The following is a 14,836-nucleotide window of genomic DNA, read 5'->3' as shown; positions in this document are numbered from 1 at the left end:
TGCAGTTGGACTCAGATAGTTTCATTGGACCACTGTGATGCGATTTCATTGGTCGGATATGACGAGACTATCTGCATATGTACTTGCAGCCTGAAGTGAAAAAATGATGAATAAATGTAAATTTCCCCAGTGTGGGACAAATAAAGGATATCTTAATAAACTGTATCAACCACCCTCATCCTATGTTTTTACAATAAAATGAATGACATGCCGGCTCAGACGTCGCCCGGCCAAACAAGGTCTGCGTCAGGTGCTGGGGAACCCGAGCACCTTGATGAAAAATGGGCTACTGGAACAAAGCGGAGATGGGCGACATGCGATAACATGGCTCTGTTGGAATGCTACTACTCAAGCAACCCTAGTCAGAGGGGTTACATGCAGAGAATGTGGGCTAAATGGTTACTTCGAAACCCACAGTCACGGTTGACCACGAAACAACTAGTAGCTCAGTGTTCCAACATCCACAAACGGCAACTGCTGTCACAACTTGAGATTGATGAGGCACAACGTGAAGGGCCCCAGGCTGCCAGATCAGAGGATTGGGAGGCAATCCAGATTGAGGCAAGCCCCAATGAATGCAGATGATGAGATTGGGTGGCCAGCCCGAATGAATGAAATGCTGAGCGAGCAACTGAGCTGAAAGCTAAGATCATGGCGAGAATGAAAGCTGGGCAACCTAGAAACCGATTACAACGGCTATGTGAAGTACCACCTGAAAGTCTCATGGAAAGTGTGAATGCAGAGGGCTGAGGGCGATCCCTACCGTAACGATCACGGAACCCAATGAGCTGATATACGCTTCAGCATCAATGATCCTTGAGATGCTTGGCTATAAGAGCAACTGTGGAAACCATGAGATACGTTACCCACCATGGAAAAGACGCTTGGAGGCTAAGATCAAGGCAGCTCGGAAAGATGTGAGTCAATTGACGGAGGCCCAGAGAGGTGTGATGAAAAGGCCGAGACCCGAGAGGTACATCCAGATGACCATACCTGAAGCACTCGAAACTGCCAAACAAAGGCTCCAAGCCTTGTCCAGCCGCCGAAAGCGGTACACGAAAGAGAATGAGGCCAGACGAGTAAACAGGCTGTTCGCAACACAACCTGCGAAAGTGTACGCTCAGTGGCAAGTTCCTAACAACCCACAAGCTGACCCACCAAGACTGGAAACTGAAAGGTACTGGAAAGGCATATGGGGGAAGGAGGTTGCACATAACAGCAGTGCACAATGGCTGGTGACCCTGAGAGAGGAGCACAGCAACCTCAATGAACAGAACCCAGTTACCATAACAGTGGCAGACATACAGGAAAGAGTCTCAGATATGAATAACTGGACAGCACCAGGCCTGGACATGGTCCACACCTACTGGCTAAAGAAACTCACTGCACTCCATGAGCGCCTAGCAGTACAAATGAACCAGCTGATGAGGGATGGGACTCACCCAGGATGGCGAACCGAAGGGTGAACGATCCTGATCATGGAGGATCCCTCAAAGGGTGCAGTCCCATCCAACTATCGGCCAATAACCTGTCTCTCCACAACATGGAAGCTCATGTCAGGCATCATTGCGGCTAAGATAAGTGGAGACATGGATCAATACATGAGCAAAGCACAGAAGGGCATTGGTAGAGATACCATAGGAGCCAAACATCAGCTCCTGGTTGACAGAACAGTCGCACAAGACTGCACTTCCCGACGTACCAACCTGTGCACAGCCTGGATTGATTACAAGAAAGCCTATGACTCAATGCCATATACATGGATCACTGAATGCTTGGAGTTGTATAAGGTGAACATGACCCTAAGAGCCTTCGTTGCGAACTCGATGAGGATGTGGAAAACCACACTTGAAGCCAATGGCAAGCCACTTACCCAAGTGTCCATCAAATGTGGCATATACCAAGGTGATGCATTCTCCCCACTGCTGTTCTGCACAGGACTAAACTCCCTAAGCCAAGTAATCACCAAGACAGGCTATGGATACCGCCTCAGAAATAGAGCTACGATCAGTCACCTCCTCTACATGGATGACATAAAACTGTATGCTAAGAGCAAAAGGGACATAGATTCCCTGATCCACACAACCAGGATCTACAGCAGCGACATCGGGATGGCATTCGGGCTTGAGAAATGTAGTCCGATGGTGACTAAGAGAGGAAAGGTAGTCCGCACTGAAGGGGTCTCACTCCCTGAAGGAACAATAGCAGACATTGAGGACAGCTACAAGTACCTTGGTATACCACAAGCCAATGGCAACCTCGAACTGGCAACAAGGAAAGCGGCTACGGCCAAATACCTCCAGCGAGTGAGGCAAGTCCTAAGAAGCCAGCTCAATGGCAAGAATAAGACCCGGGCAATAAACAGCTATGCCCTGCCAGTGATCAGACACCCTGCAGGAATAATAAGGTGGCCAAAGGAAGAGATTCAGACCACAGACGTTAAGACCCGAAAGCTCCTAACCATGCATGGAGGGTTCCATCCCAAATCCAGCACCCTGAGACTGTACGCAAGCCGAAAGGAAGGAGGCCGGGGACTAGTGAGTGTGAGAGCCACTGTCCAGGATGAAACATCCAAGCTCCATGAATACATCAAGGAGAAGGCTCCAACGGATGACGTACTCAGAGAATGTCTCAGACAATGGGGAACAGAAGATGAGGCGCTGGAAGAGGGACCATCATGGGAGGACAAGCCCCTACACGGGATGTACCACCGGACCATAACTGAAGTAGCCGATCATAAAAAGTCCTATCAGTGGCTAGAGAGGGCTGGCCTGAAGGACAGCACAGAGGCACTCATCCTGGCTGCTCAGGAGCAGGCCTTGAGCACCAGAGCCATCGAGGCCCAGATATACCACACCAGACAAGACCCAAGGTGTAGGTTGTGCAAAGAGGCACCTGAGACGATCCAACACATAACTGCAGGGTGTAAGATGCTGGCAGGGAAAGCCTACATGGAACACCATAACCAGGTGGCTGGCATAGTCTACTGAAACATCTGTGCGGAGTATGGACTGGAAACCCCAAGGTCAAAATGGGAAACACCTCCGAAGGTGGTGGAGAATGACAGAGCGAAGATCCTGTGGGACTTGCAGATCCAGACCGACAAGATGGTAATGGCGAACCAACCAGATATCGTGATCATAGATAAAGGGCAGAGGAAAGCCGTTGTAGTGGATGTAGCGGTCCCAAGTGATGGAAACATCAGAAAGAAGGAACACGGGAACACGAGCTGGAGAGAGCATGGAAGGTAAAGGCAGTCATGCCTGTGGTGGTTGGAGCACTCGGGGCAGTGACCCTCAAACTAGATGAGTGGTTGCAACAGATCCCGGAACAACATCGGACATCTCAGTCCAGAAATGTACAGTGCTGTGAACAGCAAGGATACTGCGCAGAACCCTCAAGCTTCCTGGCCTCTGGTAGAGGACCCGAGCTGAATGAGGGACGCACACCACCCGAGGGGGGGTGAGACGAGGATTTTTTTTATATATAGCTCTAATTGATAAACAAAGTTTTCTGAATTTGAATCAAGTTTAAAGACAAAAGTAACGGCTTCTAGTCTGGAAAGTATTTTTAATTTGCTGCAAATATCAACTGTGGTGATATTCAAAATGATCAAAGCTCAGTGTCATTTCACAGTGTAATCAGCGCTGTCATTTTAATTAAGTGGCCATATTTCAAATGCCTGTTTTAATAACTGGCCTCTTCGATTATTCATCTCGTGCGGTATCTTCATGGTCAGCATCAATAGCTAATCATGAGCAATACAAAGTGTGTGTCCGAGCTTATAATTAAACATGTGGTACTGAAAACAAATTTTCATTACCAAAAAGGAAAAAAAGGGAGGTGGGAGGGGGGAGTTTCAGTTTGCACTGTAAATCGCTTTGAACACACATTTTACACTGTCACATATGTTTTTTCTATACTGAATATTCAAAATGCAAAAAAAACCACCAAGCATTCCAAAAAGCATATTGATATGTGTATACACACACGCGCGCACACACACACACACACACACACACACGAACACGATATACATTATATGTTTTACTTTAGTTAATGTGAGTGTTTTATTGTTGCGTTCACTAATGAAGACATAGAAGATAAAAATGATTCCTTTGACTCGAGTAAACATATTAGACACAAATTTCTAATCGAATAAATAATGAAACATCATGCATCTTCCGCACTAAGCAATTTATTGTTAAATATATAAATATTAAGAGCTGTAAGCTTAACAAGTTGCTCATTAAAAACAGCAGCCCTTTTATTTATTTATTTAGATTTAATTTGTTTAGCCTCAGTCTACCTTAATTTCACTTCAGGAAAAAAAAAAAAAATTCTTGTCTCCTGGGTACATGTAATTCATAAACTATTGATCCAATCAAGGATCGTCATAATCAGCACCGTGCTGTGTTAGGTTTCTCATTTCACAGCGAGTAATTAAGTAAAGCGAACCTTAAAAACAAACAAAAACATACCAAACAAACCCCCCAGAATCCTTCTGTTTCTGTGCAGATTGCTGCTCATGTAATGCACACTGTCAGCAAACCGGAGCTGTGGCTCTAGTTCAATCATGCAGCTAATTTATTTAAAAAAAAAAACTTTAACGAAGCTCATTAAATCATGCCAATGTTTCTGATGTGTCCAATGATGGTACAATCGAGGCCATTTATTTGAACTTCACCCTCAAATAGAATCACTGAGCATCCCCCGTGTATGCAGAGAGGAACACCATCGATCCTTTAATCCTGTCCCAAAGGTTCCTTTAGAGAGGTGCATTAAAGAAGCCCTTAAAATCCAGAATTGCCAATAATGAGCAGTCATTCCTCAAATTACATCGAGTGCTGATTGGGTTTAGGGTAATGAAGAAAACATGATCAATCATCATCACGGCCTTCTGCCATGATGTCAGATCGCCAGACTTGCATTGTGACCGGCAGGGCGGAGCTCCACCTACTGGAGCCAACATCCCTTTCAAATGACCCTCCATTCTCAAAATGTCAAAGACGCATGCAAATGAAGCAGAAGCCTAAAGACAGTACTACGCTGTTATTTATAGGGCTTCAAATCCTGTCACAAAGACCAAAAAAAAAAAAAAAAAAAAAATGATGGCCACTATACTTATATCAAAGGGTCACTTTGCCGAGAGATTTTTTCCTGAGAGGTATTTTGTAACCAGATTCTGTACGGCCGACATCTTCCCACTTTTTTTTGCCCTCAATCTCTTGTCGCAGTCGCCGCAGAAGGTGCGGTGCAAAGTTTTATTGCTGATCCATTCCTAGTTTAGATCCAACGTGCACCAAAGCTTCTAAAGTTGCCTTCCATCAATAATGAGGTCTCATTTACACAAATTACTCCGAACGCTGATTAGGTATTATCTAACAGCGAGGGCCACTACGATCAATCATCATCAGCCCGGGGACCGTCGATGGACATCGAAAGGTTAACCCGGATCTTAAAAGGGCCTGCCGGTGTCAGCAGAATGCAAGCGCGAGGCCTCTGCGATGTCGATAGAGCAGCCCGACAATTAGGTAATGATTAAAATAGCAGCACCCGGGACTCCGTGAGAAAATGAGCCATCGTGGCATAATTTCACAATGATTTGTTTATCAATCCATACGAGCCCAGTAGATAAAAGTCACCTTAGTGGGAGGTAGTGATATGAACCCGTTTGGCTTGTCACGGCAAACTTTCTTTGTCGGAGACCGGCGAAGAGCTGCTTGACATTTTAGCGTGAAGTTAGGACTCGCGGTATTGAGAAACGAAGTGGAAACGGATTGCAAATGTGGATCAAATTGGTTAATCAAATTGGTTACTATTGACGATGAGTCCTCACTGTATTTGCCAACTCCTTTGACGTCACAAAGGCATGGAAGCGATGGCCACAATTCTCGACGCATGCCTCAAGAACCTGTGTGACAGTCAGCGATTGAATATTATCCTTTTGTTACTTACAACTGGATTTGTGTCGGCAGACAAAATGTGTTCCTGTTCCACGGGAGTGTTGATTTTGAACGATTGGATTTATGTGACAGCTTTCTCAGCTATGGATCCCTATGATGGCGCTATGACAGGGCTAAGTGGCATCCGATCCAATCTAGTCCTCGCTCCATAAATTTGCACTGGCAATTCCATTTCTTGGCAGGATGAAGACAACAACAACAAAAAATGTGCTTTCGAAATATCACTCAAAGGTTGGTTTTGTGTTTGTTCTTTTCAAGTAATGATTCTTTATGACAGAAGAAGGAACATCTATGTCAACAACGCCGGGTGTTTGGGATTTGATTCTCAAAATTAAACGGCACATTGTCTACCTTTGTTCCATCTCACTTATCTTATTCTACTTGCATTGTAATATCAATTTTTTTTTAGTTCATGGATTTTTGTTGGGTAGGTGACAAATGAGTCAATTACCAAGGATGTGTTTGATCATTAAGACACTAAGAAATATTATAAGAGCTGCAGATAATATATAGGTGTCATCCATAGAGATTGGGACAAAAGGATAAAGTCCTCCAAAACCCGACCGCCTATGAATTACTGTGTATTCTGTGCCAATTAAAGGCCGCCTTTAGCCAAATGTAATGCTCATCGGAAAACCTTGTTACCCAAATCAGCTGGTGGCCCTCGGCATATGGGTTTGAAGGCCAGGGCATGCTGTGTGCCTCCTCTAATACAAATGAACTTCTTCAGATAGGTCTGACTCTTACCGCGGTGAACAAACGCTGTAGCCCTTTTTATGTAATGGGTAGCAGTGGGGCACAGAAGAGAGACGGTGAGACATAAAGGGCCACCGCCTCCGGATGGGGGCGACTGCTTATCAGGCCGCTGGGATTATCGCATGTCCCCCCGCTGCCAAGTCACATCCACTTGATGCTCTCCGACAAACAAGTCACGTTATGAGTGTTATTACTTTCACCTTTCATCGGGTCGCTTTTGCTCAAGAGATCATCAAATGAACCACAGGGCACCAGAAGTACATAAGCCACTGAAGGGGAGGTCTTGAGATGCTCATATAGGTTGTCGCTGAGAGAACCAAAATGGCATGGAAGGAGGTCCAGAAGATAATGGCGTTAGCCTTTTGATCATTATGTGCTTAACACTGTGGATCTTCAATATCAACGCTATTTTTCGTTGAATTTACGTTATTCCTCCGTGACCTAGTTCAACTGAATCGACTGGGAGCTCTGGCGGAAGGTAATACACGTGCTTATTTAATGAAGACTCCTGCCATGTACAGTAGTACCTCTACTTACGAACGGTCTTCATATGAAAATTTCAAGTTATGAAACGCCTCAACGGGAAAATATTGCTTCTAGTTACGAGAGGAATTTCGAGTTACGAAAGGTAAAAATACAATGAGCCGTGAGTCGCAGTTCCGAGTTTACCTGAACGCACCATACTGATAGCTGGTCTGCCATTGGCTACTACCGAGTGTCACCCTGGCATCCCATTGGCTAAGAGGGACCTCTATAGTATGTGTCTATGTGTTTAGATAGATAAATAGATATGTGTCTATGCAGTGCCCTCGTCATTCGCCCCTTGGCCCATGAGGCGTTCCGATAGTTTTACAAAAATGTGAATCACCCAGATAAAGAGTTCACCAGTCCGTAGATTGCTCACTATGCGGATGTTTGCCTTTGCGAAGGATTGTTAAAAGCCGACAAAAGCAAACACCCTTGGATCAGTCCGTGACAAAAAGCCAGGCAAAAACCATTTCTGAGTGACAACCGGAACTAGAGGGTAAAAAACGATGAGGAGGCAGTTAAAAGTGAAATGGCCATCATTTTTATTCTTTATTTTTTACATTGTGCACAACTCTAATTTATTGTGCAATTATGTAATTGTAACATGTATTTTTTATATATCGTGATGCATTTTTATGCTTTGGAAAACATTTATGTCTGAATTTTGGGGGGGCTTGGAACGGATTAGGGCATTTACCGTATTTTCACGACTATAAGGCGCCATTAAAAGTCTTAAATTTTCTCCAAAATGGACAGGACGCCTTATGGTGCGGAGCGTCCTTTATATGCGCTGAGTTCCAAAATCTGACTGACAGCCGACACGCCGTTTATATGGAGAAAAGGCGGAAGTGACTGTGAAAGAAGTCGGCCAATCAGGGAAGGGTGGGCGTGTATATATACATATATGGAGAGGGAGAGAGAGAGAGAGAGAGAGAGAGAGAGGGAGAGAGAGGACAGACAAGCTAGTCCGCCAATGGTGAAGGGTGGGCGTGTACGTGGACGCCTCAAGCCAGTACCAACACTTGTATAGCGTGTGGCAATGTGCATTGTTGCAAAACAACTCCGGTTTTGGTTTCTAAGAACCCCTGAAAATAAATTCGACAAAGAGACATGCCTACGAAGCTCAGTTAAAACTTAAAGCCACCGGTTATGCTTTTGGCATGCGTGACCATCTCACAGCAGCGGTGAAAAATCAAGTCAAGCAAATGAACTCTGAGCTTGCCGTTATTCCCGGAGGCTTGACTAAAGAACTCCAACCGCTGGACATTGGCATCAACCGGGCGTTCAAAGTAAAGTTGCGAACAGCATGGGAACAATGATCGATGGCAAACACAACTTTACAAAGAGTGAGAGGCAGCGCTGGGCGAGTTACGCCACAATACGCAACAACGAGAGGGAACGCGGCGTTTTTGATGGATTACGGTACTTGCACAATTGTTCAATTCTTTCTACACACACACACGCGCTGCCACCATGTTTCGCTCTGTTCTTTACTTTCAAATGTGGGAAAGCTTCACACGAGAGAAATGTTGACTTTGCTGTTGCTACTCCTTCTTTCCGCTCGGCAATGCGTAGCAACTCACACTAGCATGTGATGCATTCAATGACAACTGAGATGTGCAGTCCTCTGCTTCTGATACAGAGGATGAGGACTTTGATGGATTTCTGGGTGATGATTGATCGAAAACGTGAGAACATTGTACGATGGCTAAATAAAATACACCCGAACTCAGTTCTGCTTTCGTTGCCTTTTTAAAAACGTGTTTTTATCTTATCTGTATGTCTTGGCATGCTACCGTATGCTTCAAGCTAACGTGTTAGAGTGCGCGCATGCATGCCGTATGTTTAAGCTGGCGTATGTTTTACCACTGTAAAACTGCGGCTATTCGTACGATGCGTCCTGTGTATGTGTAAAATACAGAAATGTCACGCATTAATGAGACTGCGGCCATTAGTACGATGCGTCGAATAGTCGTGAAAATACGGTACATGGAAAACACATCTCGATTTACAAAGTTTGAGTTAAGAAATTTCTTTCCGGAATCAATTCATTTCATAAGTAGAGGCACCATTATATTTGAAAAAAAAAAAAGGAAATAATTGACGACATCCATCGAGTGGAAGTGTTGCGGAGCATTACCATACGTGTCCGATGGCGTCTGGCGGGCGAGGATGTTCCTATCGTTGCTTCCCATGAAGTGCTTCTGCCTGATCACTGTCAATAAATAAATCTAATAATTGTCAGCAGAGACAGCTGTTTGTGACAGCTTTGTTGTCTTGACTCGCTGCATCCTGTCATTCCTGCCGAGGAAAAACGGAGTTTTATATACTCTGACTGCCATCCAGATAGCGGGAACATTTGCACATGAATCAATTGTCAGCATCACTGTTCTTTGACAACTCTGTGACAGCTCCCGATATGCCGTCTGTGTTGTTGTTGTTCACATTTCTTCTCAGCAGCGTACAAAGTTTCCACAGATATTTTTTTTCTCGTGTTTGATTCAAGGAATCTGGAATATCAAGGTTATAGCTATCATTATAAAAACACAAGTGCAGAAATCTTCTGAATAATGGACTGCAGCAGAATGGGCAGAAAAGTAGATGAAACATCCTTTTTTAAATATATATATTTTTTAATCCTCTTTCAACATCTACTTGAAAGTGAGCTTTTCAATTGTGATTGTGGTGCTTGTTGCTCAAGATAACTGCTTGACATTTGCTAAATCAGTCGGTGTCAGTTCTGCCTCCTTTACTTCTAAGCGCTCCCAACTTTGGCATTTGGCAATGTTCTGTCACTTGAGTGTTTTTTTTTTGGTCCTGTGCGATAAACAAAAACCCTGAAAGCAGAGCAAACAAGAATTACAATTTAATAAATAAATACAAATGAAAGGCCCTGCGAGTTATTGTTTTGGCCAAGTCGGAGCAGCATACATGTGTTTCTTTGACAGTGTGGGTTGGGGGGGGGCACTGATGAGACACTATCTTTTGATATTTTTTTTTTCCCTTGGAAAATCTTTTGAAGGCAAGATATTTTGTTTAACAGATTTTAATTGCTTGTATATATTTGACAGTAGTTGGGTCTATGTATGAACTTATAGAACCAAGTGCAATGGTTCCTCTACTTACGAAATGAATTGATTCTGGAAAGAAATGGCGACCTTGGCTAATGGCTATCTTGAAATTTCTTTCGTAACAAGAAGCAATATTTTCCTGTTGAGGCGTTTCGTAACTTGAAAATTTCGTACGAAGAGACGTTCGTTAATAGAGGCACCACTGTATCTCTTTTGTGAGCTGCCTAATGCATCTCCTTTCAAGAATGAAAGAAAACAAATGACCAATTATGCCTTAAAATATCTTAAACTGAATCTTACCAAAATAGCTCCCACTAAATTTGTCTGATTAATGAATTAATGTTCAGTAGCGCTGTTGGCATCAAGTAGCTATCCTAGTTTAGGGGTTAATAAGTTTAGGGCAATGAAGAAGAACCCGAGCCAACATAAAGCCACTTACACTGCTCGGCAGCGGCCCATTGATCGGCGCCGGCGAGAGGAAACCCTCTCCAGTTGCACTTAATCCCGCACGTCTCTTCAATGTTTTGGCAGCGTCAGTGCACTCGGAGGGCTCCTGGTGCAACGACAATCACGGCGATCAGTGTTCTTTGAGGCTTGACCAGCCACAATAATCCGTTCACGTCAACAATTTGTTCGCGCACTTGTGCCTAATGGCTCTTAAGTTCCTCCACCCTTCGAGCTTCCCCTGCACCCTTGCAGCCTGCAAAGCTCCGGGGGTGATCAATTAAAATCACTACAACATGTTAAAGGCCCGTCAATAAACAGTCCCCGATGACTCAACGCAACCTGTTGAAGTGTGAATGGATTTGGCTCACATGCATTCTCTCCCACCGTGCACAGCCAATGGATCGAGGTATCATAAATGCAATCAAGGGCAGTTGGAGTTTTCAAATAAATGGAAATTTGATTTGAAATATCACACAAATTATTCAAATTAGAGTCATTTAAACAGGTCTTGGAGCATGCTAGAAGAATTGTGCAAATTTTAAACAAATTCCAAGTGCTCACTGTAATAATATTTGATAAGATGAGGTCACACCGCATGTAAAGGAAGATGTGTGAGCGGGCTTCCTCTTCCAATGGGTTCCGGTACAAGATGATAAGCGTGTGGTACTGGGCTAGCCAAAAATGGCGAACAAAATATCCACGTTACAATAAATGCTTTTAGATCTTTTACTGATCATCCGCCAGGCACATATTTCCTTGGTTATTATAAAAACAAAGAATCATGTGTAATGTGTGTTCATTACAATTAGTAAAAGAAATGTCATTTTTTATTCTGTGGTTTCGAAATGACCTTTCGAGGATTGCACTGTGTACTGTCCTAGTTTGTGTAGTGCGATCCGAATTTTCTGTAGAATTATTTTACATATGCATACAGTATATATTTGAAATCTGGGTGAGCAAGGCACGGTTGCGTGACAATGCAGAAGCCGAAATTTACTCACTGACGTCTAGTAGAAGATTGGCGCATGCAAAATGTGTCTATATATACTGCAAGTTCTCCCCTTGCGGATCATCGGCCTTGCATATAACAAGGGCAATCGGGGACAGCGTACGCGCATCGGAGGCACGTCATCTCCAACCGGTGGAATGCCGAGCGAGGCGCAACAAAGTCTCAAACGCTGTAAACTAGACTTGCCCTGGCACAAAAACGTAGATGTGCTTGTTCTGATGCCGATCGCAAGGGCACCTGTCCACAGAAATCGTGCCCTTGGGGTTAGGACCGTCATAAACCGGGGGACCCCCTCTATGTGACCGAGGTGATACTCTGCATAATAAAATCCACCATTAACATTTACACACAGGAGGTATAAAGGGTTTACACTAAATGATTAAAGTCCAGGTAGACTTGAGAAACATAAAAATTGCATTGGACATAGCAGGACAAAAGCATTTTCATGAGGAGCACGGTTTTATGGCCACCTCTCTGTTGTTACAGAGGAGATTGAAGTCAATGCTATAAATGGGCCGAGGAACTCCCTCAGGAGGGAATCAGATGACACGAGTTACTAAATCTTATGGAGACACCATCTGCCACTGTATTGGGAATGCCGACCTCTGCCGACATTTATAACTGATCAGACCCCCCCTCACTCCGCACCCTCGAAAAGCAGACTCAATGTCAGCTGTAAAACTCTGGGTCAATCTCTCGACTGTTTATTTTCCAACAAAGTTGAATGGCTCATGAGCCAAGTTCAACTAGCACAAAGTACTCTCTATACTTATGTTTACGTGTGAATCTCCTATTTAGACCGCAAACTGCAAAAACTTCCATTCTCACACTCCATGAACATATTTACCGCCCGCAGCAGTACCAAGTGTTGGCCAGTGTGTACAGTGATCAAGTCCAGGCCGTGTAACTGACACGTTACACGGCCATTCGTGGGTGGATAAGATCGCCTGCGGCGCGGGGTCGTGACACTGACGTGGCGGACTTTCTCCCTGTTCTTAGCGAGAGTGACACCACGGGGCCGCTCGCTGATGCCTTTCACGTGGGAATCGCCGCTCGGAGCAATACCGAAACAAAACCCGTTTGCGAGACTCTGTGGGAAAATTCAATTTTGAGTTGGAGAACCCCTTCATGTTTTCCTCTCAAGTAAACTTGCAAGTCCAAAGTTTATTGTTTCAGACTGGCTTTTTTTTGGTCCAAAATCAGGGAGCAGCTGTGTTTTGAGTGTTGCCCAGCAGGTCAGACTATGGAAGGCAACTATAAATAAATGGACTTGTAAAATCTTGGGAGCCATAGTTGTGGATTCAGAAGCCAAGTTATTAACTATCAAAGACATACAACTCTGCATTCACTGGGCTGGGGGGCAGGGGGGTATTTTTGATTTCAAGAGTGGATTTTTAATTGGCATAGACAGTCAAGACGCATAAGCGCCGCCATTTCGTTAAATATTCTCAATGGAGCAGCCTTTAACTGGAAAGGTGTCAAAGTCTCTGCTTTGCTGCGCTAAAGCTCTGAGCAGTGCTAATCAGTTTTATGCGCATTGGAAGTTCTGACTACTGAGTCATACAATCTCCACACCTCAAAGACACCTCTCCTATGGAACAGCAGGGGGGCTGCTCGCTTTACACACGGCAAGTTCTTTTTCGCAGAAGTTTTGTAGGCTTATTACCCTAGGGGGGTCTTTGCCGTTTTCTTTTCTTGCATGTCCCATGGGTGTCTTTTCTTGCTGTAATGAGGCCTCCTAGACCAGAAAGCTCCCTTTAAAACAGGGAGTAATGAGTCCTTGTTGGCAGAGAATAAGGCTTTGCTGTACCTGGCGGAAAGGGAAGGTCACAAAGAGGAGTTTTATTTTGGGAAGCCGTCTTGTTTCAGAAGCAAACACGGCTTGAAGGTAAACACTACAAAGTCCCCGTTCGAGAACTGATTGTCGCAGTCTGATGGCACCTTCAACACCTTTGATGCACTGAGGTAAACTTGACAGTTTGCGTTCTACACCTAAAGTTTGGAATCGCTGGCAGAGGAATGGTCCTTAGGGTGAAGTAGCTCTTCTTCCACAATGTGGATATTTTCAAGGGGCAGACAAACCAAAGCCAAGGGCAAACATATAGACAAGCATGTCTGCAGTCTAACATGGGATAAAGTTAAACATTGCGTTCTGTCAAATATCATTACAGTCATGTTATGAGCTTTCCAAGGTCAGATTCAAGTAGGATTGTTTTTATAGGGAATACATACCAAGTGCAACGCGAGCTACGATGTGAAAGGGTAATGCATGTATTGCCACACGAGAGGCGATGTAAACGTTGACGTTTACAATCGCGAAATTTAAGCAATCCCATAAAAAGGAACGGGCGGTCATTGGACAACCCGTGCATACTTTAGCCTGCAAATAGGTTGTAGCCCGACGCTGACCTTCAGCAGAGGAGATTGAGTTCAGCTCTTGCTAACCTGTGCTTGGGTGGAGAGGCCAGACACTCGGTGGCAGCCTCACGTCATCCCTCCGTTTCCAGTAATAGCAGCCGAGCCGCCTGCCTCCGTGACACGTCTGAGTATAATTGGCCCTGACAAGAGGGCAGATCATCAACGCGGGCAAGATAAGCATTACAGCCCCGATGACAGCACGCAGAAGTGTATTAGCAACAGTGTGACATATCGCATTACCGCGGTGAATACAATGAAGGAGATACTCAACATTATAGCGGCTTCGATGACCGTCCATTTCCCGCCAGGACGATTACGTGCTGTTTTCCATTGCTAATTTGTTGCACGGATTGGCGTCACCTTAAAACAGACCTAATGGGTATAACGGGGAAGATCGGGGCGATACTTTAGATAAGGGATTCATTCATGAGCCGATTTCTTTTGTCACACTTTCACTTTTACTTGACTGTGGCACTGAAAAGATCACTTGCGCGTGTTCACAAGTGCAGTCAAAATCTTCCCCAAAACGCAGGATGTTTTTTAATATGTGGGTTTGTCTGGATTACAGAAAAAAACAGCATCACCAAGTGTGGAAGTAAAGGGACCAAGGATGTATTTTTTTGGGTGAGTTTTGCAAAAGG

The 14,836-nt window shown here is 44.4% G+C and overlaps 1 long non-coding RNA gene across 1 annotated transcript; it reads right to left on the bottom strand.

The window, feature by feature from the left end:
• Positions 1 to 9,242: 9,242 nt before the first annotated feature.
• Positions 9,243 to 14,564, bottom strand: LOC127597479 (uncharacterized). The gene is made up of 4 exons (XR_007961664.1): positions 14,467 to 14,564; positions 14,223 to 14,319; positions 10,761 to 10,874; positions 9,243 to 9,551 (listed from the first exon to the last, which is right to left on the bottom strand). It is a non-coding gene; the product is annotated as an uncharacterized LOC127597479 (long non-coding RNA).
• Positions 14,565 to 14,836: the final 272 nt, after the last annotated feature.

Source organism: Hippocampus zosterae, chromosome 3, assembly GCF_025434085.1.
Source record: "Hippocampus zosterae strain Florida chromosome 3, ASM2543408v3, whole genome shotgun sequence".
Classification (NCBI taxonomy): Eukaryota; Metazoa; Chordata; class Actinopteri; order Syngnathiformes; family Syngnathidae; genus Hippocampus; species Hippocampus zosterae.
Note: the sequence above shows the minus strand (reverse complement) of the source record. Positions and strands in the feature narration are given on the sequence as shown.